Source organism: Pristiophorus japonicus, chromosome 9 (genome assembly GCF_044704955.1).
Source record: "Pristiophorus japonicus isolate sPriJap1 chromosome 9, sPriJap1.hap1, whole genome shotgun sequence".
NCBI lineage: Eukaryota > Metazoa > Chordata > Chondrichthyes > Pristiophoridae > Pristiophorus > Pristiophorus japonicus.
The window spans coordinates 212827568-212854713 of record NC_091985.1 but is presented as its reverse complement, the minus strand read 5'-3'; the positions used below and the strand labels follow the sequence as shown (position 1 = coordinate 212854713).

Genomic DNA, 27146 nt, shown 5'->3' with positions numbered 1-27146 from the left:
CTACGCTTAGATAGATAAGAATCAAACCAGGCAAGTGCAGTCACACCCATCTGACCAACGATGGAGAGGTGTGTTGGGAGGATGACAACATCTGTGTGAAGAGCTGCCGACAGGTTAAAAAGGACGAGAAGAAATAGTTTACCTCTGTCAGTCACATAAGATGTCCTTAAATATTTGAAAGGGAAAAATTGCAAGGAGGAACATGGGAAAGGGAGTGGGATTAATTGTTTTTAAATTTTATTTATTTGTTCATGGGATGTGGCGTTGCTGGAACGGCTGACATTTATTGTCCATCCCTAATTACCCTTGAGCAGGTAATGGTGAGCTGTCTTCTGGAATCGCTGCAGTCCGTGTGGTGAAGGTACACCCACAGTGTCATATCAGGTTGGTACAACTGAATGACCATTTCAGAGGACGGTTAAGAGTCAACCACATTGCTGTGGGTCTGGAGTTACAACACATCTCTGGGCAAGGATGGCAGCTTTCCTTCCCTGAAGGACATAAGTGAATCAGTTGGCTTTTTACGAAAATCAGATGGTTTTATGGTCATCAGTACTGGTGCTATTTTTTATAAAATGCAAGATTTATTTAATTGACTGAATTTAAATAACCCAGTTGCCGTGGTGGGATTTGAACTCATGTTTCCAGATTATTAGTCAAGGTCTCTGGAATACTCACCTGTAATATAACCACTAGGCTACCGTATCCCATTTCAAAAAGCTGGGACCATCATGATGACCAATAGGCCTCCTTCTATGCTGTATCATTCAATGTTTTATGAACAAATGGAGAAAGATTTGGTAACAGATAAATAGATAAGAGATAAACCTGTATAACCGAGTGTCAAGAGCTCTTCAGAAATAAAACACTTGTCAATCCAGGGTTTGGCTGATTTAGAAACAGAAGCAACGTCGAATTGTTTTGAAGGTAGGAGAATCTGTGACTACCGCACTGTAGCAGTGCTGATAAAATTCTTGTCTCAGTGCAGGTGCAGGATTGCTACCTTGCTTTCTTGCGCAGGGGCAGTGTTGCTCCTTTGCTCTTTCCCGAGCAGGCACGGTGCCTTTCCTGCTGTTAATCCGGGGATTCCTAGTGGGAGGGGTTTTCTTCTTCTGCCGGACCACACAGGCTGGTGTGTGAGTAACGTCAACATAAGAACATAAGAATTTGGAACAGGTGTAAGCCATTTGACCACTCGAGCCTGCTCCCCATTCAATAAGATCATGGCTAATCTGATCTTTGGCTCAGCTCCACTTCCCTGTTTGCTCTCCATAACCCTTTACTCCCTTATCGCTCAAAAATATATTCAATGACCCAGCCTCCACAGGTCTGGGAGAGAATTCCTCAGATTTACAACCCTCAGAAGAAATTTCTCCTCATCTCAGTTCTAAATGGGCGACCACTTATTCTGAAACTATGCCCCCTAAGTTCTGGATTCCCCACGAGTGGAAACATCCTTTCTGCATTTACCCTGTCGAGCTGTATCTTATATTATTATCTAATGCGTTTCAATAACACCTCTCATTCATCTAAACTTCAATGAATCATAGGCACAACCTGCTCAACCTTTCTTCAAAAGTCAACCTGCTCATCTCCGGAATCAACCTCGTGAATCTTCTCTAAACTGCTTCCAACGCAAGTATATCCTTCCCTAAATACGGAGACCAAAACTGTACGCAGTACTCCAGATGTGGCTTCACCATTACCCTGTACAGTTGGAGCAGGACTAAACTGCTTTTATATTCTATCCCTTGCAATAAACGCATGCATCCCATTTTATTGCAGATTACTTGCTGTACCGACATACTCACTTTTTGTGCACAAGCACAATATCTGACCATACAGTGCCCACCTTCCCAGATTACACACGGTCTGATCACACAGTGACCATCCTCCCCGGGTTACACACTGTCTGATCTTACTGGGCCCCCGGGTTACACACTGTCTGATCTCACTGGGCCCCTGGGTTACACACTGTCTGATCTCACTGGGCCCCCGGGTTACACAATGTCTGATCTCACTGGGCCCCCGGGTTACACACTGTCTGATCTCACTGGGCCCCTGGGTTACACACTGTCTGATCTCACTGGGACCCTGGGTTACACAGTGTCTGATCTCACTAGGCCCTTGGGTTACACACTTTGATCTCACTGGGCCCATCCTCCCCGGGTTACACACTGTCTGATCTCACTGGGCCCACCCCCGGGTTACACACTGTCTGATCTCACTGGGCCCCCGGGTTAAACACTGTCTGATCTCACTGGGCCCATCCTCCCCGCGTTACACACTGTCTGATCTCACTGGGTCCCCGGATTACACACTGCCTGATCTCACTGGGCCCCCGGGATGCACACTGTCTAATCTCACTGGGCCCCCGGGTTACACACTGTCTGATCTCACTGGGCCCCCGGGTTACACACTGTCTGATCTCACTGTGCCCCCGGGTTACACACTGTCTGATCTCACTGGGCACATCCTCCCCGGGTTACACACTGTCTGATCTCACCGGGCCCCCGGGTTACACACTGTCTGATCTCACTGGGCCCCCGGGTTACACACTGTCTGATCTCACTGTGCCCCCGGGTTACACACTGTCTGATCTCACTGGGCACATCCTCCCCGGGTTACACACTGTCTGATCTCACCGGGCCCCCGGGTTACACACTGTCTGAGCTCACTGGGCCCCCGGGTTACACACTGTCTGATCTCACTGGGCCCCTGGGTTACACACTGTCTGATCTCACTGGGCCCCCAGGTTACACACTGTCTGATCTCACTGGGCCCCCGGGTTACACACTGTCTGATCTCACTGGGCCCCCGGGTTACACACTGTCTGATCTCACCGGGCCCCCGGGTTACACACTGTCTGATCTCACTGGGCCCCCAGGTTTCACACTGTCTGATATCACTGCACCTTATCGAATGCCTTCTGGAAATCCAAATACACCACAGCTGCTGGTTCCCCCTTATCCACCCTGCTCGTTACATCCTAAAAGAACTCCAGCATATTTGTCAGAAATGATTTCCCTTTCATAAAACCATGCTGATTCTGATTGATTAAATTATGCTTTTCCAAATGTCCTGCTGCTGCTTCCTTAATAATGGATTCCAGCATTTTCCCCAATGATAGATTTTATGCTAACTGGTCTGTAATTTCCTGCTTTCTGTCTGCCTCCTTTTTTTAAATAGGAGCGATCCATTTGTGGTTTTCCAATCCACTGGGATCTCCCCTGAATCCAGGGAATTTTTGTAGATTACTACCAATGCATTTACTATCTCTGCTGCCGCTTCTTCTAATATCCTCGGATATAAGCCACCAAGGCCAGGGGACTTGTCCGCCTTTTTTCCCATTTGAGGGAGCGATGACGAGGGTTGTACCAGGGGAACGGCCAGCGTGGGAGAGATAGGGATGAGGGCATCAAAGGTGGAAATGAGGGTGTGGTTGAGCAGATTGGTGGCTGCAGAAATGTCATGGTGAAAGGAAGGCCAAAGCCTGAACAATTCGGAGTTAATAAGTGCAGTTATAAGAGAGTGTTGGGAGAGATTTTTCAAGAGGAGGATGCAGAAGGAAGTAGATTTGGGTGGGGGACAGGGGATGTGGGTGGAGAGCGATACAAGAAAATGGTCAGAGATGGCCTTATCTGTAATTGACATGGTAGAAATATCGAGGCCACGAGAGATTGCAAGGTCAAGGGGGAGGTCGCGAGTATGGGTTGAGGAATTTACATGGAGGGAGAGATTAAAATGTGAATGTTTAAAAATGTATAAAGTCGAGAAGTTGAGAACGTATGAATTATATATGGACAGTATAAGCTAACAAAGAATTCATGGTGGAATAGCCATGACATCTCAGACTCGAGACTGCGAAATGTTACAACACTAACAAATATTGAAACAAAACCCACAGCTTGCAGAAAAACCTCAAGGTCTTATTAAATCATGTTATTAACCTGAAACATTAACAGAAGGTCTTTGTTTAAAATCAGACCATACTTAGATCGGCTTATGAGTGGACAAAGGGAAAGAGGGATCAAAAGGGATAGGCTGAACTAGGATGTCACTCTAGCCCTATCTTGTTATCTTTTGCCGAAAATGTATAACCGTCGTCCCTTTACAATGTAACATCACTTTGTCCGTAAGAAGTGGGTGCGATCTATCAGAGTTTCATTCCTTCTGTCTGATAAGGTTCCCGATCGGGATTTGCTTTTTAAATAAAAGCTTGCTTTGTTTAAAGCACAATCGGTATTCGACTCAGTGATTTCACTGAACCAGATTGAGAGAAAAGAATCTACATTTACATTTGGTGTCAGAAGTGGGATCTCAACAGACGACTGCCGAAAACTTGCGAATTAAGAGCACTAGCCTTGGACGAGACGAGGGGAAAGTGGCCACTGGAGTAAGTATACTTTCAACACTGCTCCAGTTTCCCCCGGTTTCAAAAGTCTGAGGAAAGTTTAGCCACTCGCTGGTTCTCAGGTAGTGTCTGAACGAGATCCAGGACAATCTGGTGAATACCTTTCAAACTTAGAATAGGGATAGAGATAGGGAAATTGCGCAGTGACGCAAACCAAGCGGCGACTTGGAAAGATAGGTTAGAATTGGTAAGTCTGCCTGGGTTCGAGGCCCAGAGCCTGCCTGGGTTCGAGGCCCAGTGTCTGTGTGGGTTCGAGGCCCAAGTAAAACCGTGCGGCAACGCGGAGAGAGAGAATCGCGCGAACCGCGTAGGGAAACGCGGAGGTTAGGGAATTACGTAAAATTAAGCTGCGGGACTGTGTAAATTTTAAATTGTACTTACGCCAGGTACAGCGTCGATCTTGTATATCACTTGGTCCACCTAGGCTCTGGGTAAGATAACTGAAACCACCACGGGGCGACTTGGAGACAATCAGGACCTGGCTAATTAGGACCTTGATCCAACGTGCGGCGACACAGGATGGGTAATTTAGATAAAACTACGAATTCCCTGAAAGGTCATGGATCCAAAAATTAATAGGAAAGAAGAGAGACTCTTGTGAACGTCTGTTTTAAATGAGAAATGCTTGTGTGATTTTTACTGTGAAAAAAAAAGTTTGTTTTAGCTCCACCCACTTTTTCAAACAGAATGAAAGTTTTTTTAACCCTTCGTAGTGTTGTCCTGTATGTGGGAAGTTTAAGAGTGTGAACCTTATTGAATTACGTATATTCGGATGATAAGTTACGGAGCCAGGAAATGCACAAAGGATAGGTTTGTTGAGTAAAAAAAAAGAAAAAAATACATGGTCCCGGTGGTTAAAAAAGGATTTGACATGCTCACTTACTTGTCGAAAGAAAACATTCAGAGAAGGCACAGCAAAACAACTGAGATGGATTCAAAAGGATTCAAAAACAAATATTATATTAAATAACACGACCTTGAGGCTGGAACAATTGAGATAACGAAAAGCAGTCCACAGCCTACGTGCCAGACTTCCCTCCAGTTATGGAAAAGACGAAAAAAAAAAGATGTAACGTACTAAATAGGTGCTAAAAAAAAAGTGTTCTGAGATTTTAAATTATGAGAAAACTTCCACTGCAGTCTAAAAAATCACTCCTGTCGAGTTGGCAAAAAAACTCCATTAAATTAGGGCTTTCATTGACAGAAGGAGGACATATTAAAAACTGTAGACGTCTTAAAGAAAGAGTGCACGCACGAGAAATGTATTCAGAGTTCCACTGACAAAATTTAATTTCAGTAAACAAATAGCTATTAAAAATTTGTGGTCTTGTTTTAAATCAATTAAAAAAAATATCTTTGGCAAGTACTTGAATAAGAAGTTAAAAAATATTGGAGTTTAATCAAATGCTGCCTTTCCTGATGAAAAGATTTTTTTTTCAGATGGTTACGTGAAGTCACGTAATGACATCAGGTCTTCTTACAAACCTGTAAAGGAGTTAACCCTTTCCATTGACAGCCGTTTCATACTGAACATTATCAATTTGGATTTCTTAATAGAAAAAAGACTCACCTAACAGGGGAATGGTGCGAGTCAGAATAAAAATAAAAACAGAACTAGCTTATGTAATAATACTTGCCTGATACAATAAAGAAATAGATACTCAAACAAAACAAATTGAAGAGTTAAAAGGCTAAGATAAATAAGCTGAAAGGGATCCACAAACCCAACTTAACCCTGACCTCCGATTTCACAGGGTGACCTCGACATACATGGATATAATGCAGAATCAAGGGACCTGTGGGCCCTTGTAAAGCAAACCCTGAGCCCAACTGAGCATGCCCGATTTCTAACTCACCTAGGACGTGCTACTCATGATGCATTGGTGGTTGCTCACCCTAACGATGTCCAAGATCGCCTAAACGCTATCTTTAATGCTCTCACCACAACCCTTCAGAAGCCCATCAGTATGGCCGCAGTATTAGAAACTAAACCTAAACGAGAAGAAACTGCCGATGAATTCATGGAAAGATTTATTGAAATATACGGAAGTCAATCAGGAGATAATGCCTTCAGGGCGGGAGAGGATTCTCCTCAATTCTGCGCCATCCTACTTCAGTGCCTGCCCTATTCGATTGCTCACGCTATCCGGACAAATAATATGAATTGGGCAGATAACAGTAAAGCCCAGATGGAAAGGGCGGTTAAATATTATTGGCAGGAAAAGAAAGGAGAGGGGGGAGGTGCGCCCCCAACCCGGGTCAAGACTGAATAAATGACTAGAAAGGAAGAGCCGCCTCGGGTGGAAGGACCAAAACCCGACCCAAGGGGATACCAGATGGAACCGCAGTGTTACGTGCAGGGTTGGGTGGATAAACAGGGATAGTTATACTAAACACCCAAATGGCCCGGGCCCTACTAATTACGGACCGCCCTACTGTCCCCGGCCTGGTATGGGAAGAGGTCGGGGCTGGAAAAGACGAGATAGATGCTTTATTTGTGGGCAAGGACATTGGAATAGAAATTGTCCCTCCCGTCAGCACGAAAAAGGAAGAGGAGGAAGAGGAAGGGGGCAAGGGGAGGGGAAGAGGATGGGGATCTTACACTAACTTCTCCCAGAACAACCCCTTTGGCCAACCGTCCCCAGATTCGTATTGACTACGCAGCTTGATTGTGCAGGGACCCTCCCCGGATGACGAACCGATGATATTGTTAAAATATTCGGAATGAGTGGCAACCCTTCTTGATAGATACGGGAGCCTTCATGTCTTCTGTACAATCAAAGCTTAAACTCCCCGCCTTCACTGAAACACAGGGACTGTCAGGATTCCTGGGACAAGTCTCTACATTCCCGGTGTCAGAACCGGTTAAAATGGGTTACCAGGAAGAATCGGTGGAACATCGATTTGTTATCACAACCAATCTGGACTGTAACTTGATGGCTAGAGACCTCCTCTGCAAATTCCAGTTGCATTTGGAGTGTGGAGATGATGGGATTATTGTAAAACAGGGAACTTTTAAGCGGCAGTATTATACCACTAGAACCCCTCAGTGGTGGTCTCTGAACCTGCCGCAGGCACCCTATCACGTGACCCTAGCATACGATCCCAGTGGAAAGAATCAGGACCTGCAGAACTTTTATCAGGATCACGAAGGGGAAGTGAAGGAAATTCTATTAAGGGCTAGAGTGACTGGACCGGAAGGGAAGGCAGATTTTGTGGAAATGGACAGCCCCCAACGGTGGCACCACATATTACTCGAAGTATTACCTCCCCACCACGCTAAAGATTTGGAAGTTATGGTGCGCCAGGCTATAGACGAGGCTGACCCTACTAGCCGGGATGTGCAAATTGTAAAACATGGCCGAACAGTCCAATTCCACGGGGACCCCGAGAAGATCTTAACGACTCTGCAGCATCATACTGGCTCTGGCATACCTGACTATGTGGATCCTCATGTGTCGGCAGAGGACCCCTCCCAAGTGGGTTATACTCCCATTGATCCGATTGAGATCCCAGTGCAGGGCAATGTGGACTGGCCCTCTATCCGACAGTACCCACTGAAATCACAGGCAATCCTAAACTGACCTTTCGGCACTGTACTGCAATTAATCCGGCCTGTTTTCTTACTGAGCCACCCCAAGATGAGGAACAACCCAGTCATGATTGTTTATCTTTAATTCAAGAGGCCACATCAGTCAGGGAAGATTTAGTTGATGTACCAATTGAAGATCCAGACTGTATTATGTATGTTGACGGAAGTTCTTCTATCAATCCAGAAGGTACACGAATCTCAGGATACGCCATAGTAAACCAGGAGAATCAGGTCTTGGAATCTGCCGCTTTTGAAACCGCCTATTCTGCCCAACAAGCTGAATTATTCGCCCTCACCCGAGCCTGTATCTTGGCCAAAGACCTCAAAGTCAATATCTATACCGACTCTAGGTATGCCTTTGGGGTGACCCATGATTTCGGACAATTATGGAAAAATAGGGGATTCCTAACCTCACAGGGGAATGAGATATCCCATAAGCAACTAGTATCTGATTTGTTGCAAGCCCTCATGCTCCCCAAGCACATTGCCGTTGTTAAATGTACCGCCCACACAACCGGAAAATCCCTGGTTGATATAGGGAACCACTGTGCTGACAAAGAGGCTAAACAGGCCTCTCGTGACCAACAGATGATAGTGCCCAAAATGATGAGTCAGACTAAAAATCCTGCGAAGGATAAGTTAGCCTCGGAAAAACCAATGCCAACCATCCAAGATGTTATAAAAGCACAGGAGGACGCTCCTGAAAAAGATAAACTGTTATGGAAATATTATGGATGTACTTATGACAATGTTTCTAAACTCTGGACCACTCCCGCGGAACAGACTTGCATGTCTGACGAGTTGGCTCTATGGGTTATTGAATGTATGCATTTTGCTACTCATTGTGGAGCAAGGACCACGAGTGACACACTTTTGGCTACTTGGTGGCACCCTAGACTCCAGGCGCTCGCCCAGAACATCAGTAGTCGTTGCCTGGTTTTCCAGCAACATAATCCAGGGAAGGGAGTCCCCTGTGATTGGGGTAAAACGTCCCTACCCGAAGGTCCCTTTGAGACATTTCAGTTGGACTACATTGAGTTGCAAAAAGTTCAGTGTTACAAATATGTGTTAGTAATAGTAGATGTGTTTAGCAGATGGATTGAAGCCTACCCTACCCTGGACAATAAGGCTCAAACTGTTGTTAAGGTGTTAATGAGGGAAATTGTTCCTAGATATGGTATCTCAGCTCGACTGATGACCACCTATGTTCTTTCTCTGACTCAGGCTCTGCGACTAGCTCACAACCAGGTTCAAGATGCTCACCTCGACCTCCCAGTTTTACCCGAATTGTCCCTCGTGGCACCAGGGAAGTATGGATTCGGAAGATATTAGAGCCACAATGGGAGGGGCCTTTTCAGGTGTTATTCACTACCCCCACTGCAGCCAAGGTTGAGGGGGAAAGTGCCTGGGTTCACCTGCACCACTGCAAGCTCACCACCCTCTAACGAACCTATTTTACTGGTTATTCGAACTCCTGTTTCTGTTCCAGGCTTCCTCTTCTCCATAGCTGAACAAGGCCATTGGCATCCTAATTGGAACGTGGACCAGTTTGAACTTTTACCCGTAGTGATAGACAGCCAGCTACACCAACGGTGACCTGAGAAGAGAGACGGGAAAACTGAACTCTTTTAATCAGCAAAATAATTGGACTATTTATCTGAATCCTGAGCCATAAGATGAAACTGTGTCTGTATGCCACAGTCTGTACAATAGTGTTGATATATGACAGTTTCGGCGCATGGGAGGGGAGACAGAGACGAGAGCTCCATGTAAACACCTTTTTGTACATGTCTTTTGTTTATGCGCAAAATGGGAACTTTTCTAGATGTTGGGTGTGTTCACATATCCCTATACATTCCAAAGGGGGAATTCCTTTGCGCCCCGTTCCACTGACCCTAACTGAGACTGTCAGATGGATTCAGAGCCAAACTATCACAAGAGGAGGGAGGCCAATACAATTAGTCAGACGTTCCAGGGATGGTACCAACCAACCTACGACCGTGGAAAGGAACCCCCATTCTTAGCCCTGACCAATACCTCGGGGATTGGGAGGCCAACCGGGGACATATGTCTAACCCGAAATGACACCAGTAACAAGGGACATATCATAGGGTACAGCAAATGCCCAAACAGTCTCAACATCACCACAGGTGCACGAGTCACCATCCTCGCTCACCTTCCGAATAAAACAGATGGAGGTTTGTGGGCCCAGTCCTGGGACCCGGAAGATGGACAGGGTCCTGTTATCTGGGATATGTGGTGCCATTTGTGCGGCAAGTACGTACCCTGGCGGAAGCACATGCCTCCAGCCGATACAAGCGAGCCATCACCCCCGCCGACAAGTTCTTTGGGGTCATGATGTTCCCAATCGGGATAGGACGTCACATGGATGAAGTACAGAACCTAGAGACGATATTGGAACAGATAGCTAACAATACTGCTGAAGCTCTGGAGCGCATCACAGCTGAAATGGTAGCAATAAGGACCGTAGCATTACAAAACCGAATGGCCTTCGATTACCTGTTAGCTGAGAAAGGGGGAACGTGTGCACTTACAGTCCTGATAGTTCAGAAAACATAACCAATCTCGCTGATCACATAAGAAGGGAGGTGAAGAAATTATCCACACCAGCAGAAGGATCTAGCTGGTTTGATTGGCTATCAGATGGATCTTGGAGATCCTATCTAATGCATGGGGCAATTATTCTCATCGTAGTAATAATTACCTGTTGTTTGATTGTTGGTTGCCTTAACCTTTGTTGTAAAGTAATGATGGCAAGGTTAGCAAACCCTCTTGTGGTCAAGGGCTCCCGAGTTATGATCCAACGAACTAAAGAACTACTCGACACTAACAACAATATGATTCAGGAAATAGAGTGTGAACGGATGAATGCGATACTCCTAGAATGATCCTAAGTGTTATCATGGAATGATAAAAGGGGGGAATGTGAATGTTTAAAAATGTATAAAGTCGAGAAGTTGAGAACGTGGGAATTATATATGGACAGTATAAGCTAACAAAGAATTCATGGTGGAATAGCCATGACATCTCAGACTCGAGACTGCGAAATGTTACAACACTAACACATATTGAAACAAAACCCACAGCTTGCAGAAAAACCTCAAGGTCTTATTAAATCATGTTATTAACCTGAAACATTAACAGAAGGTCTTTGTTTAAAATCAGACCATACTTAGGTCGGCTTATGAGTGGACAAAGGGAAAGAGGGATCAAAAGGGATAGGCTGAACTAGGATGTCACTCTAGCCCTATCTTGTTATCTTTTGCCGAAAATGTATAACCGTCGTCCCTTTACAATGTAACGTCACTTTGTCCGTAGGAAGTGAGTGCGTTCTATCAGAGTTGCATTCCTTCTGTCTGATAAGGTTCCCGATCGGGATTTGCTTTTTAAATAAAAGCTTGCTTTGTTTAAAGCACAATCGGTATTCGACTCAGTGATTTCACTGAACCAGATTGAGAGAAAAGAATCTACATTTATAAAGGGAGGACAGGAGTGTAGTGAACTGAGATGGAGGTTGACATCACCGAGGATGAGAAGTCGCTTGGTGCATAGGCTGAGAGAGGAAAGCAGTCAGGATATATCTGTGATAAACTTATATAAAAGCTCTCTACAAACAGTTGTAAGATTAAAAAGGTGCCTCATTTAAATCGAACTATCAGATCCTCTGCCATGACGAATGAGTGGAAGGTCATACTGGAGTTGTGATGTCTGATGTGTAACAGGAAGTGAATGCGACGGGACACGAGTTGGACCCTGTAAAGTTTATAGGAAGTGTACGTTGTAAATAAGACATTCATTATGAATGAATCTGTGGCCTTAATCTGGCCAGTCTGAGGGAGGAGAGTGATCAGCCAGAGGTCCACGTCCATATGACATAGGTCGAAAGAGGGATGAGGTCCTGCAGGCAGATTTTATGGAGCTAGGAGAGAGATTAAAAGGTAGTAATCTCCAGATTACGCCCTGTGCCATGAGTACTGAAATAGGAGGATAGAGAAGAGCGTGGCTGGAGAGGTGGTCCCGGAGGGAGGGCTTTAGATTCCTGAGGCATTGGTATCGTTTCTGGGGAGGTGGGACCTGCACAAGCCGGATGGGTTGCACCTCTACAGAGCTGGGACCAATATCCTCACAGAGTGGGGGCAGGGGTTGCTTGTGCTGTTGGGGACGGTTCAAACTAGCTTGGAAGGGGGATGGGAACCAGAGAGTAGTTTCAGAAGGGAGAGAAGCAAAGCTGAAATTGGAGAGCAGAAAATTAGTAGGTGAGTTTGGAAGGCAGAGGTTAGAAAGTAGACAACAAGGGAGTTTGGCGGTGCTAAATGGTATATACCTCAATTGTGGAGTCTAGGGAATAAGACAGATGAGCACAGGGCACGTGTGAATATGATATTATTGCAATTACTGAGTCAGGGCTGAAAGAAGGGCAGGAATGGCAGCTCAATGCTCCTGGCTGCAGGGTTTTCAGACTTGCTTAAAAAGAAAAGTGGTGGGTCGCAGTATTGATTAACGAAACAATTACAACTGTGTGGAGGGATGATATGTCAAAGCGATCATCAAATAAAGCCATATGGTTTGAACTGAAGAACAAAAAAGGGGTGATCACACTGCTGGGAGTGTACTATAGGGAGTGTACAAACAGTCAGAGGGAGATAGAAGAGCAAATATGTAGGCAACATCGAAGATAGGTGCAGGAGTAGGCCATTCGGCCCTTCGAGCCTGCACCACCATTCGATAAGATCATGGCTGATCATTCCCTCAGTACCCCTTTCCTGCTTTCTCTCCATATCCCTTGATTCCTTTAGCCATAAGGGCCATATCTAACTCCCTCTTGAATATATCCAATGAACTGGCATCAACAACTCTCTGCGGCAGGGAATTCCACAGGTTAACAACTCTCTGAGTGAAGAAGTTTCTCCTCATCTCAGTCCTAAATGGCCGACCCCTTATTCTAAGACTGTGTCCCCTGGTTCTGGACTTCCCCAACATTGGGAACATTCTACCTGCATCTAACCTGTCCTGTCCCGTCCCGTCAGAATTTTATATGTTTCTATGAGATCCCGTCTCATCCTTCTAAACTCCAGTGTATAAAGGGCCAGTTGATCCAGTCTCTCCTCATATGTCAGTCCAGCCATCCCGGGAATCCATCTGGTGAACCTTCGCTGCACTCCCTCAATAGCAAGAACGTCCTTCCTCAGATTAGGAGACCAAAACTGAACACAATATTCCAGGTGAGGCCTCACTAAGGCCCTGTACAACTGCAGTAAGAACTCCCTGCTCCTGTACTCAAATCCCCTAGCTATGAAGGCCAACATACCTTCTTCACCGCCTGCTGTACCTGTATGCCAACTTTCAATGACTGATGAACCATGACACCCAGGTCTCGTTGCACCTCCCCATTTCCTATTCTGCCACCATTCAGATAATATTCTGTCTTCGTGTTTTTGCCCCCAAAGTGGATAACCTCACATTTATCCACATTATACTGCATCTGCCATGCATTTGCCCACTCACCTAACCTGTCCAAGTCACCCTGCAGCCTCTTAGCGTCCCCCTCACAGCTCACACCATCACCCAGTTTAGTGTCATCTGCAAACTTGGAGATATTACACTCAATTCCTTCATCTAAATCATTGATGTATATTGTAAATAGTTGGGGTCCCAGCACTGAGCCCTGCGGCACTCCACTTGTCACTGCCTGCCATTCTGAAAAGGACCTGTTTATCCCGACTCTCTGCTTCCTGTCTGCCAACCAGTTCTCTATCCACGTCAGTACATTACCCCCAATACCATGTGCTTTGATTTTGCACACCAATCTCTTGTGTGGGAGCTTGTCAAATCCTTTTGAAAGTCCAAAACACCACATCCACTGGTTCTCCCTTGTCCACTCTACTAGTTACAGCCTCAAAAGATTCCAAAAGATTTGTCAAGCATGATTTCCCCTTCATAAATCGATACTGACTTGGACCGATCCTGTCACTGCTTTCCAAATGTGCTGCTATTTCATTCTTAATAATTGATTCCAACATTTTCCCCACTACTGATGTCAGGCTAACTAGTGTATAATTACCCGTTTTCTCTCTCCCTCCCCCTTTAAAAAGTGGTGCTGCATTAGCTACAGTCCATAGGAACTGATTCAGAGTCGATAGACTGTTGGAAAATGATCACCAATGCATCCACTATTTCTAGGGCCACTTCCTTAAATACTCTGGGATGCAGACTATCAGGCCCCGGGGATTTATCGGCCTTCAATCCCATCAATTTCCCTAAGGCAATTTCCCACCTAATAAGGATATCCTTCAGTTCCTCCTTCTCACTAGACCCTCGGTCCCCTAGTACTTCCGGAAAGTTATGTGTGTCTTCCTTCGTGAAGACAGAGCCAAAGTATTTGTTCAATTGGTCTGCCATTTCTTTGTTCCCCATTATAAATTCACCTGAATCTGACTGCAAGAGACCTACGTTTGTCTTCACTAATCTTCTTCTCTTCACATATCTACAGAAGTTTTTGCAGTCAGTGTTTATGTTCCCGGCAAGCTTCTTCTCGTACTCTATTTTCCCCCTCTTAATTAAACCCTTTGTCCTCCTCTGCTGAATTCTAAATTTCTCCCAGTCCTCAGGTTAGTTGCTTTTTCTAGCCAATTTATATGCCTCTTCCTTGAATTTAACACTATCCTTAATTTCCCTTGTTTGCCACGGTTGAGCCACCTTCCCAGTTTTATTTTTACTCCAAACAGGGATGTACAATTGCTGAAGTTCATCCATGTGATCTTTAAATGTTTGCCATTGCCTATCCACCATCAACCCTTTAAGTATAATTTGCCAGTCTATTCTTGCCAATCCATGCCTCAAACTATCGAAGTTACCTTTCCTTAAGTTCAGAACCCTAGTTTCTGAATTAACTGTGTCACTCTCCATCTTAACACAGAATTCTACCATGTTATGGTCACTCTTCCCCAAGGGGCCTCGCACAACAACATTGCTAATTAGTCCTTTCTCATTACACATCACCCAGTCTGGGATGGCCAGCTCCCCAGTTGGTTCCTTGACATATTGGTCTAGCAAACCATCCCTAATATAGGAAATCCTCCTCCACCGCATTGCTACCATTTTGGTTAGCCCAATCAATATGTAGATTAAAGTCACCCATGATAATTGCTGTACCTTTATAGCATGCATCCCTAATTTCTTGTTTGATGCTGTCCCCAACCTCACTACCCCTGTTTCGTGGTCTGTACACAACTCCCACTAGCGTTTTCTGTAGCTCCACCCATACCAATTCCACATCATCCAAGCTAATGTCCTTTCTTACTATTGCATTAATTTCCTCTTTAACCAGCAATGCCACCCCGCCTCCTTTTCCTTTCTGTCTATCCTTCCTAAATGTTGAATACCCCTGGATGTTGAGTTCCCAGCCTTGGTCACCCTGGAGCCATGTCTCCGTGATGCCAATTACATCATACCCGTTAACTGCTATCTGCGAGGTTAATTCGTCCACCTTGTTCTGAATACTCCTCGCATTGAGGCTCAGAGCTTTCAGGCTCGTCTTTCTAACACACTTTGCCCCTTTAGAATTTTGCTGTAATGTGGCCCTTTTTGTTTTTTGGCTTAGGCTTCTCTGCCCTCCACTTTTACTTTTCTTCTGCCCCCATTCTACTTCCCTCTGTCTCCCTGCATAGGTTCCCATCCCCCTGCCATATTAGTTTAACTTCTCTCCAACAGCACTCGCAAACACTCCCCCTGAGACATTGATTCCGGTCCTGCCCAGGTGCAGACCGTCCGGTTTGTACTGGTCCCACCTCCCTCAGAACCGGTTCCAATGTCCCAGGAATTTGAATCCCTCCCTTTTGCACCACTCCTCAAGCCACGTATTCATCTGAGCTATCCTGCGATTCCTACTCTGACTAGCACGTGGCACTGGTAGCAATCCTGAGATTACTATTTTTGAGGTCCTAGTTTTTAATTTAGCTCCTAGCTCCCTAAATTCGTCTCGTAGGACCCCATCCCGTTTTTTACCTATATCGTTGATACCTATATGCACCACAACAACTGGCTATTCACCCTCTCTTTCTGAGAAGTGCAAAAACTATAGAGCAGTAAGAGTAGGGGATTTCAACTATCCCAATACTAAATGGGATAGAATTAGGGTGTAGAATTCCTAAAATGCATTCATAAAAAAGGAGTGCTTTTTTAGCCAGTACGGAGCAATCTCCACAAGTGAGGGAGCGGTTCTGGACTTTTTTTTTAAGGGAATGAAGCTCGGCAGGTGGAAAGGGTATCAGTGAGAGAGCATTTTGGTGCTAGGGATCATAATTCAGTAAGATTTAGGTTAGTTATGGAAAAGTACAAAGATAGACCGGCAATAAATGTTCTCAATTGGGGAAAAGCCAATTTTACTAAGCTAAGATTTAGCCAAGGTGGACTGGAAACAGCTACTTGCAGGTAAATCAGTGTCAGAGCAGTGGGAGGCATTCAAGGAGATCGTGAAGGTTCAGGGCAAGTATGTGCCCTTGAAGAAAAAGGGTGGGACTAGCAAATCTAGAGCCCCCTGGATGTCAAGGGGCATACAGGGTAGGATAATTTTTTTAAAAGGGAGGCTTATGACAAATACCGAGGGCTCAATACTGCAGAAACCCTAGAGGAGTATAGAAAGTGCAGGCATGAAATTAAAAAGGAAGTTAGGAAAGCAAAGAGAGAGCATGTAAAATCAAGGAAAACCCAAAGCCGTTTAATAAATACATTAAGAGCAAAAGGATAACTAAAGAAAGAATAATGCCTATTATACAGACCATAAAGGTAATGTGTGCGTGGAGGCGGAAGACATGTGTATGGTACTTAATGAGTACTTTGCGTCTGTTTTCACAAAAGAGAGGGGCGATGCACACATTGCAATCGGAGAGGAGGTGTGTGAAATATTGGATGAAATAAACATAGTGAGAGAGGAAGTATCAAAGTGTTGAGCATCTTTGAAAGTGAATAAATCCCCAGGCCCAGATGAAATATATCCCGGGCTGTTAAGAGAAGCAAGAGAGGAAATAGCAGGGGCTCTGATCATCATTTTCCAATCCTCTCTGGCTATAGGTGTGGTGCCGAATGACTGGAGGACTGCTAACATTGTACCTTTGTTTAAAAGGGGAGAAAGGAATAGACCGAGTAATTACAGGTCAGTCAGCCTAACCTTGGGTAAATCTTCATTTCGAAAGACAGTACGCATGGATTTGTTAAGGGAAGGTCGTATCTGACTAACTTGATTGAATTATTTGAGGAAGTAACAAGGATGGTCAATGAGGGAAGTGCATATGATATGGATCTTAGGCTTTTGATAAAGGTCCCACACGGCAGACTGGTCACGAAAATAATAACCCATGGGATCCAGGGCAAAGTGGTAAGTTGGATCCAAAATTGGCTCAGAGGCAGGAAGCAGAGGGTAATGGTGGATGTTGATTTTGTGACTGGAAGGCTGTTTCCAGTGGGGTTTAGCAGGACACAATACTAGGTCCCTTTTTATCAATGATTTAGACTTCAATGTAGGGGCTATGATTAAGGAGTTTGCAGATGATGCAAAAATTGGTGTGGTTGATAATGAGGAAGAAAGCTGTAGACTGCAGGAAGATATCAATGGACTGATCAGGTGGGCAGAACAGAATTCAATCCGGAGAAGTGTGAGGTAATGAATTTGGGGATGTCTAACAAGGAATGGGATACACAATAAATGGTAGGATACTAAGAAGTGTGGAGGAACAGAGGGACCTTGGAGTGCATGTCCATAGATCCCTGAAGATAGCAGGACTAGTAGATTAAGGTGGTTAAGAAGGCATACGGAATACTTGCTTTTATTAGCTGAGGCATAGAATGCAAGAGCAGGGAGGTTATGATTGAACTGTATAAAACATTAGTTAGGCCACAGCTAGAGTACTGCGTGCAGTTCTGGTCACCACGTTACACGAAATATGTGTTTGCACTAGAGAGGGTGCAGAGGAGATTTACGAGGATATTGCCTGGTCTGGAGAATTTTAGCTATGAGGAAAGATTGGTGAGGCTGGTGTTGTTATCATTGAAACAAAGCAGGCTGAGGGAAGACCTAATTGAGGTGTGTAAAATTATGAGGAACCTGGATAGACTAGATAGGAAGGACCTATTTCCCTTAGCAGAGGGGTCAAGAACCAGGTGGCATAGATTTAAAGTAATTGGTAGAAGGTTTAGAGAGGATTTGAAGGGAATTATTTTTACCCAGGATGGTGGGGGTCTGGAACTCACTGCCTGAAAGGGTAGTAGAGGCAGAAACCCTCCCCATATTTAAAAAGTACTTGGCTATGCACTTGAAGTGCCATAATCTACAAGGCTACGGACTAAAAGCTGGAAAGTGGGATTAGCTCTTTTTTGGCTGGCATTGACACGATGAGCCAAATGGACTCCTTCTGTGCTGTAAATTTCTATGATTCTCAAACTTACATAGATGGACTGGAAAGTGCTGTCTCTGCAATTATATGGAGAGGCCAGAATGACAGGCGGGCATGTGCCAATGATCGAACATTTACGGAAACGTGGTGCAATATTAAAAAGGTATTGAAACAGGCTTTATGAATATTAGAAGTGTTATTGAACCATGGCACAAAGTATTCTTATGAATTAGGTTTATCTTTATAAACTAGTACTCAAAAAATTGCTTTATGTTGCTGGTATTAACATTGTATTAAAATTATTCCAGGTATCCTGCAGATATCCCTACTCCTGGACTGCTGAACACACAGACAGGAGTTTAAACTGAATGTTTCACTGTCTTTCAGATATAAACTGGAGCCAACGCCTCTTGTGCAATGGAGGAAATCGCTCACCGAGAATAACAAACAGAAATAACAAAACCACCATCACATGTTCTGCGTTTAGTGAAGAACATTAACCCGAACATTCAGCCAGCTTTTCTAACCATGAAGCTGCGATTCCAGTAAAGGATGTTTGACACCACCAGACCTGACACTGCGGATTAACTGAATGTCAGCTCCAGCTGTACAAGACATTAAACAGCACCTCATCTACAGAAGATCATCGATAAAATAGTCACATGTTTAGAAACAGACGCCGTCACCTCTGAAAATCTGATTGGTAAAACCATATAAATCTGAAACTGTTAATGTAATGATTTGGATGAAGGGACCGAGTGAAATGTAGCCAAGTTTGCTGATGATACAAAGATGGGTGGGAAAGCAAGTTGTGAGGAGGACAAAGAATCTGCAAACATTTGGCAGATGGAGTATAATGTGGGAAAGTGTGAGGTTATCCACTTGGCAGGAAAAATAAAAAAGCAACTTAATACTTAAATGGAGATTACAAAGGGCCCCGACAACATCTCGGCTGTTGTATTGAAGACTTGTGCTCCAGAACGAGCCGCGAATCTAGCCAAGCTATTCCAGTACCGCTACAACACTGGCATCTATCCAACAATGTGGAAAACTGCCCAGGTATGTCCTGTCCACAAAAAGCAGGACAAATCCAATCTGGCCAATTACCGCCCCATCAGCCTACTCTCAATCATCAGCAAAGTGATGGAAGGTGTCGCTATCAAGCGGCATTTACTCACCAATGCCGATAACCAGTTTGGGTTCTGCAAGGGCCACTTGGCTCCAGACCTCATTACAGCCTTGGTCCAAACATTGACAAAAGAGCTGAATTCCAGAGGTGAGGTGAGAGTGACTGCCCTCAACATCAAGGCAGAATTTGACCAAGTGTGGCATCAAGGAGCCCTAGTAAAACTGAAGGCAATGGAAATCAGGGGGAAAACTCTCCACTGGCTGGAATCATACCCAGCACAAAGGAAGATGGTTGTGGTGATCGGAGGTCAATCATCACAGCCCCAGGACATTGCGACAGGAGTTCCTCAGGGCAGTGTCCTAGGCCCAACCATCTTCAGTTGCTTCATCAATGACCTTCCTTCCATCAAAAAGTCAGACGTGGGGATGTTCGCTAATGACTGCACAGTGGTCAGTTCCATTCACAACTCCTCAGATGATGGCATAGAGCAAGACCTGGACAACATTCAGGCTTGGGCTGATAAGTGGCAAGTAACATTCATGACACAAAAGTGCCAGGCAATGACTATCTCCAACAAGCAAGAGTCTAACCACCGTCCCATTATATTCAGTGGCATTACCATAGCCGAATCCCCTACCAGCAACATCCTCAGGGTTACCATTGACCAGAAACTTAACTGGACGAACCACATAAATACTGTGGCAACAAGAGCAGGTCAGAGTCTGGGTATTCTGCGTGAATGTCTCACTTCCTGACTCCCCAAAGCCTTTCCACCATCTACAAGACACAAGTCAAGAGTGTGATGGAATACTCTCCACTTGCCTGAATGAGTGCAACTGCGACAACATTCAAGAAGCTCAACACCATCCAGGACAAAGCAGCCCGTTTGATTGGCACCCCATCCACCACCTTAAACATTCACTCCCTCCATCATCGACGTACCGTGGCTGCAGTGTTTACCGTGTACAAGCTACACTGCAGCAACACACCAAGGCTTGTTCCGCAGCATCTCCCAAACCTGCAACCTCTACCACCTAGAAGGACAAGGGAAGCAGGCATATGGGAACACCACCACCTCCACGTTCCCCTCTAAGTCACACACCATCCTGATTTGGAAGCATATTGCCGTTCCTACATTGTTGCTGGGTCAAAATCCTGGAACTCCCTCCCTAACAGTACTGTGGGAGTACCATCACCACATGGACAGCAGCAGTTCAAGAAGGTGGCTCCCCGCCATCTTCTCAAGAGCAAATATGGATGGGCAATAAATGCTGGTCTTACCAGCGACGCCCACATCCCTTGAATGAATTTAAAAAATGAATCAGAAGCATCTGACCTCTCAAGTGGGCATAAAAGATTCCATGACGTTATTTTGAAGAAAAGAGATCTCTCCGGTGTCCTGGCTAATATTTAGCCTTCAACCAACATCACTGTGAAAAGCATTTTATAAATACAAGTCTTCCTTTAACAAAGGAGAAAAGGTTCAAAAATGGAACAGTGGGTAACAGGACATCAATTAGTCTCCTCTTGGAGAAATCAAGGAATCGACTCACTGTATGTAGGAAGCAAAGCTGATTTATTTGACAGTGGTTTGACAGAGGGTGCAGAAAAGATTTAGAAGAATGATTCCAGGGATGAGGGACTTCAGTTACATGGATAGACTGGTGAAGCTGGAGTTGTTCTTCTTAGAACAGAGAAGGTTGAGAGGAGATTTGATAGAGGTGTTCTAAAATCATGAGGGGTCTGGACAGAGTAGAGAGAAAATATTCCCATTGGTGGAAGGATTGAGAACCAGAGGACACAGATTCAAGGTGATTGGCAAAAGAACCAAAGGCGACATGAGAAAAAACTTTTTTAAGCAGCGAGTGGTTAGGATCTGGAATGCACGGCCTGAAAGGCTGGTGGAGGCAGATTCAATCGTGGCTTTCAAAAAGGGAATTGGATAAGTACCTGAAATAAAACATTTCCAGGGCCACAGGGAAAGGGCGGAGAGTGGGACTAGCTGAAGTACTCTTGCAGAGAGCCGGCACGGGCTCGACGGTCCGAAAGGCCTCCTTCTGTGCTGTAACCATTCTATGATTCTATGATATCCAGAAAATTAAACTCCAGCCCAGTTATAGGGATTAATTACACCAGCGGCAACAAACCCCACAGTCCGAGTGAACATGGTTCAGTCCTGGATGTGATTAACGGCAACAATAACAGCAGAGTCCAACCCCTGCAGTCACTTGTGAGCTCGCTGGCGTCTCAGCAGGTTGGATGAATCAGTGAATCCCTTCCCACACTCAGAGCAGGTGAACGGTCTCTCCCCAGTGTGAACTCGCTGGTGTCTTAGCAGGTCGGATGATCGAGTGAATCCCTTCCCACACTCAGTGCAGGTGAATGGTCTCTCCCCAGTATGAGCTTGCTGGTGTGTCAGCAGGTGGGATGATTGAGTGAAATGCTTCCCACATTCAGAGCAGATGAATGGCCTCTCCCCAGTGTGAGTTCGCTGGTGTTCCAGCAGGTGAGATGATCGAGTGAAACCCTTCCCACATTCAGAGCAGATGAACGGCCTCTCCCCAGTGTGAACTCGCTGGTGTGTCAGCAGGTTGGATAAGTAAGTGAAGCCGTTACCACACTCGGAGCAGATGAATGGCCTCTCCCCACTGTGAGTGCATTGGTGTATCGCAGGTCGGATGATCGAGTGAATACCTTCCCACACACAGGACAGGTAAACGGCTTCGCCCCAGTGTGAACTCGCTGGTGCCTAAGCAGGTCAGATGAACGAGTGAATCCCTTCTCACACACGAAGCAGGTGAATGGCCTCTCCCCAGTGTGAATTCGCTCGTGTGCCAGCAGGCTGGATGAATATGTGAATTCCTTCCCACACACAGGACAGGTGAATGGCCTCTCCCTGTTGTGAATTCGCTGGTGTGCCAGCAGTCTGGATGAATAAGTGAATCCCTTCCCACACACAGTGCAGGTGAACGGCGTCTCCCCAGTGTGAACTTGCTGGTGTTCAGTGAGGTGGGATGAACGAGTGAATCCCTTCCCACACACGGGGCAGGTGAACGGCCTCTCTCCGTTGTGACAGCGTCGATGAGTTTCCAGCGCAGAGGGGCAATTGAATCCCTTCCCACAGTCCCCACATTCCCACGGTTTCTCCATGGTGCGGGTGTCCTTGTGTCTCTCCAGATTGGACGATCAGTTGGAGTCTCGTCCACACACACAACACGTGTACGGTTTCTCCCCGCTGTGAATGGTGCGATGTTTTTTCAGGCTGTGTAACTGGTTCAAGCTCTTTCCACAGTCAGTGCACTGGAACACTCTCACTCGGGTGTGTGTCTCGGTGCTTTACCAGTCACACTGATGTTTGAAATCTTTTCCCACAGACAGAACAGACAAGCACTTCTCCTTCCACATTCAAAGGCTGATGATATTCAGGTGAATCGAGTGACTGTCAGATCTTGATATGATTGGTTCGAGTTTCCCGTCTGTAAATCCTCCTTTTCTAATATCCTGTAAAAGGAGTTTACAAAAGTCAGCACTGGAAGGGCAGGATAGAAATTGAGGACAGACAATCCTAGTTTCTAAGGAACATTCTTTCCTCTCTTGTTCTCCCAAAGCTGTAACTTCCCATACCACACATTCTCCCTCCACCCTGTGCTGAAATCCAAACTCATCGCACCACATCCATCATTTCTTTCTTCCATCTGCAGTTTTCTCACTCCCGCTTCTCTGGTTGGGTTCAGTTCTACATCCCTCGTGTGCATATTGAGAATAAATGAGGAAATTATTTTATTTTCTCTCCTGGTCACTGGGATCCTAAAGCTCCGCCTGCCCTCAGCTCCTGTACCAAGATGGCCACGTCGGCGCCGTGATCCTGTCCAAGAATTTGGCTAGTTACCCCGAGTAGTCGGGTCTATCACCGCGGGTCAAACACGGGGCCTGAGGCCTACACCAGGTGTTTCTGAATCTGCCCAGCCCACCGAGGGGTCCAATTCCTCCACTGAGCCCAGAAGCTCCTACCGACTCGTGGAACATCTCTTCCGCCTCAGACCACCTCCACCACTGGCACTGCGCCTGCTCAGAGCACAGTCCGGTCCCGTGTCTGGGCTCCTGGTGTCATTGATAGAGCACTTTACCCCTGCGCGAGGGATTCTGGCTACAGAAGTAAACGTCGCAACATTTGGTCATTCAGGACAGACAGCAGGGATTATTGCAGGAAATAACACAGTGCAGTGAGAAAAGAAATGCAGTGGATGTTGTGTCGATGGATTGTCAAAAGGTGTTTGATAAGGTGCCGGACAGGAGGCTTGTTGATCAAATTAAGGCTCATGGTATTAAAGGGAGTGGAGCCACGTGGAGAGGAAGTTGGGTAAAGGGCAGAAAACAGAGAGTAGTGGTTAATGGATGTTCTTCAGACTGGAGGGATGTAAACAGTGGTGTCCCCAGGGTCAGTGCTGGGACCATTGCTCTTAATATAGAGACAGGATCTGGGCTAGGGAATAAACACATAAGAATTAGAAGCAGGAGTAGGCCATTTGGCCCCTCGAGCCTGCTCCGCCATTCAATAAGATCATATTGATTCATCAATTGATCCACCGCTGCGAAAAATAATCATAAGAATAAAACTTTCAGACCACCCGGCATCGACCTCCGCACCGGCTACGGACCCGACAACGGCCCACCCAGCCCAGTCTTTCTCATCAACATGTGGAGAATTGTGCTAAAATTGGAAGAGATGTCCCAGACTAGTCAAGCAACAGCCTGACATAGTCATACTCACAGAATCATACCTTTCAGCCAATGTCCCAGACTCCTCCATCACCATCCCACCAGTGGCAGCACAGTAGTATACAGTCGGGAGGGTGTGGCCCTGGGAGTCCTCAACATTGACTCCGGACCCCATTAAGTCTCGTGGCTTCAGGTTAAACATGGGCAAGGAAACCTCCTGCTGATTACCACCTACCGCCCTCCTTCAGCTGATGAATCAGTACTCCTCCATGTTGGACACCTGGGAGAAGAACTGAGAATAACAAGGCGCACAGAATGTATTCTGGGTGGGGGACTTCAATGTCCATCAAGACTGGCTCGGTAGCACCAATACTGACTGAGCTGGCCGAGTGCTGAAGGACATAACTGCCAGACTGGGCCTGCAGCAGGTGGTGAGAGAACCAACACGAGGGGAAAAACCTACTTGCGCCCATCCCTTCGGAAAGGGCACGAAAATGAATGGCACGAAAGGAGTGAGTCAGCCGAGCAGCGGGACTTCGGAAAGGGCGCGAGAGCAGGAACAGCGGTAAGCCTACAAAGGGCGTGAGTCAGCCGAGCAGACAGCCGAAACAGCACCACGTGACCTGGGAGGATAAGAAGTAAAAAGATTCAAAGTGTGACATCACAGGAAAGCAGGCAAGTGATTGGTTGGTCAGTTTTTCTCTCTTTTCTTGGGCATTGGTTTAAATTAAGAGCTGGGATTAAAAATCTTAACTTTCAAAAAGTGAAAACTTAACTAAATACATTCGAGATGGCAGGGCAGGCGATGTGTTACTGCTGCTGCATATGGGAGCTGGTTGACCCCATTGAGGTCCACGGCGACCACATCTGCAGTAAGTGTTGGCTGCTCGAGGAACTTCGGCTCCACGTTGATGAGCTGGAGTCCGAACTGCAGACACTGCGACACATCAGGGAGGGGGAGAGTTACCTGGACCCTGTGTTCCAGGAGGCATCACACCCCTTAGATTAATTAATTCAAATTTGGTCCGTGTTAGGGACAGGAGGGTGAGACTACGAGTGAGGCAGCTGTGGGGATCCAGGAGATAGTGATGGAGGAGCCTCAGCAATTGTCCAATAGTTACGAGATTCTTGCTCCCTGTTTGGACGAGGGCAGGGACTGCAGGGAGGATGAGCAAACTGACCACAGCGCCGTGGTACAGGAGGCCATTCAAGTGGGGGGGGAGTAAAAAGAAATGTTGTAGTGATAGGAAAGAGTAAAGTTAGGGGGATAGATACTGTTCTCTGCAGCCGAGAGCGTGAGTCCCGAAGGCTGTGATGCCTGCGCAGTGCCAGGGTTAAGGACATCGCCTCTGGGCTGGAGAGTGGGAGGAGGAAGATCCAGTTGTTGTGGTCCACGTAGGGACCAATGACATAGGTAGAACAAAGAAAGGGGTTCTGCTGAGGGATTTTGAGCAGCTAGGGGCTAAATTAAAAAGCAGAACCACAAAGGCAATAATCTCTGGATCACTACCCGAGCCACGAGCAAATGTGCATAGGGTAAATAAGATCAGAAAGATGAACACGTGGCTCAAAGACTGGTGTGGGAGAAATGGATTTTGATTTATGGGACACTGGCACCAGTACTGGGGCAAGAGGGAGCTGTTCCGTTGGCACTGGCTTCACTTGAAGCAGGCTTGTGCTAGTGTCCTGGCAAATAACTAGGGCTGTAAAGAGGGCTTTAAACTAAATAGTGGGTGGGGGGGGGGGGTTCAGGTGAGCAGAAATTTAAAAAGTCAAAGAGCAAGGAGAAGGCAATAGAGCAGGGTAGCGGTGGGGGAAATGATAACCAGAGTGTAACAGGAAGGGACAGAATGTATAAAAATAAGAGTGTATCAGAACGTGGGGTCAAAAAATGGTAAAAAGACAAAATTAAAAGCTCTTTATCTGAATGCACGCAGCATTCATAACAAGATAGATGAGTTGACGGCACAAATTGATACAAATTGGTATGATCTGATAGCCATTACAGAGACGTGGTTGCAAGGTGACCAAGGCTGGGAACTAAATATTCAGGGGTATTTGATGATTCAAAAGGATAGACAGAAAGGGAAAGGTGGGGCAGCTCTGGTAATAAAGGATGAGGTCAGTGCAGTAGTGAAAAATGATATTGGCTCAGAAGATCAAGATGTAGAATCATTTTGGGTGAAGATAAGAAATAATAAGGGGAAGAAGTTACTGGTGGACATAGTCTATAGGCCCCCTAACAGTAGCTACACTGTTGGATGGAGTATAAATCAAGAAATAATGGAGGCTTGTAAGAAAGGATTGGCAATAATCATAGGCGATTTTAATCTTCATATTGATTAGACAAATCAAATTGGCCAGGGTAGACTTGAGGAAGAGTTTATAAGAATGTATCCGGGATGGTCTCCTTGAACAGTACGTTGCAGAACCAACCAGGGAGCAGGCTATCTTCGAACTGGTATTGTGTAATGACACAGGATTAATAAATGATCTCACAGTAAAGGATCCTCTCAGAAAAAGTGATTATAACATGGTCGAATTTCAAATTCAGTTGGGGGGTGAGAAAGTCAGATCTCAAACCAGTGTCCTGATTCTAAATAAAGACGATTACAAAAGGTATGAAAGCAGAAGTGGGGATGTTCGCTGATGACTGCACAGTATTCAGTTCCATTCGCAACTCCTCAGATAATGGAGCAGTCCTTGCCCGCATACAGCAAGACCTGGACAACATTCAGGCTTGGGTTGATAAGTGGCAAGTAACATTCGCGCCACACAAGTGCCAGGCAATGACGATCTCCAACAAGCAAGAGTCTAACCACCGCCCCATAACATTCAATGGCATTAGCATAGCTGAATCCCCTACCAACAACATCCTGAGGT

General features: G+C 45.8%; 1 pseudogene; it reads right to left on the bottom strand.

The window, feature by feature from the left end:
- Positions 1-27146, bottom strand: part of LOC139274113 (zinc finger protein 721-like) — a 367939-nt pseudogene that overhangs the window by 275472 nt on the left and 65321 nt on the right.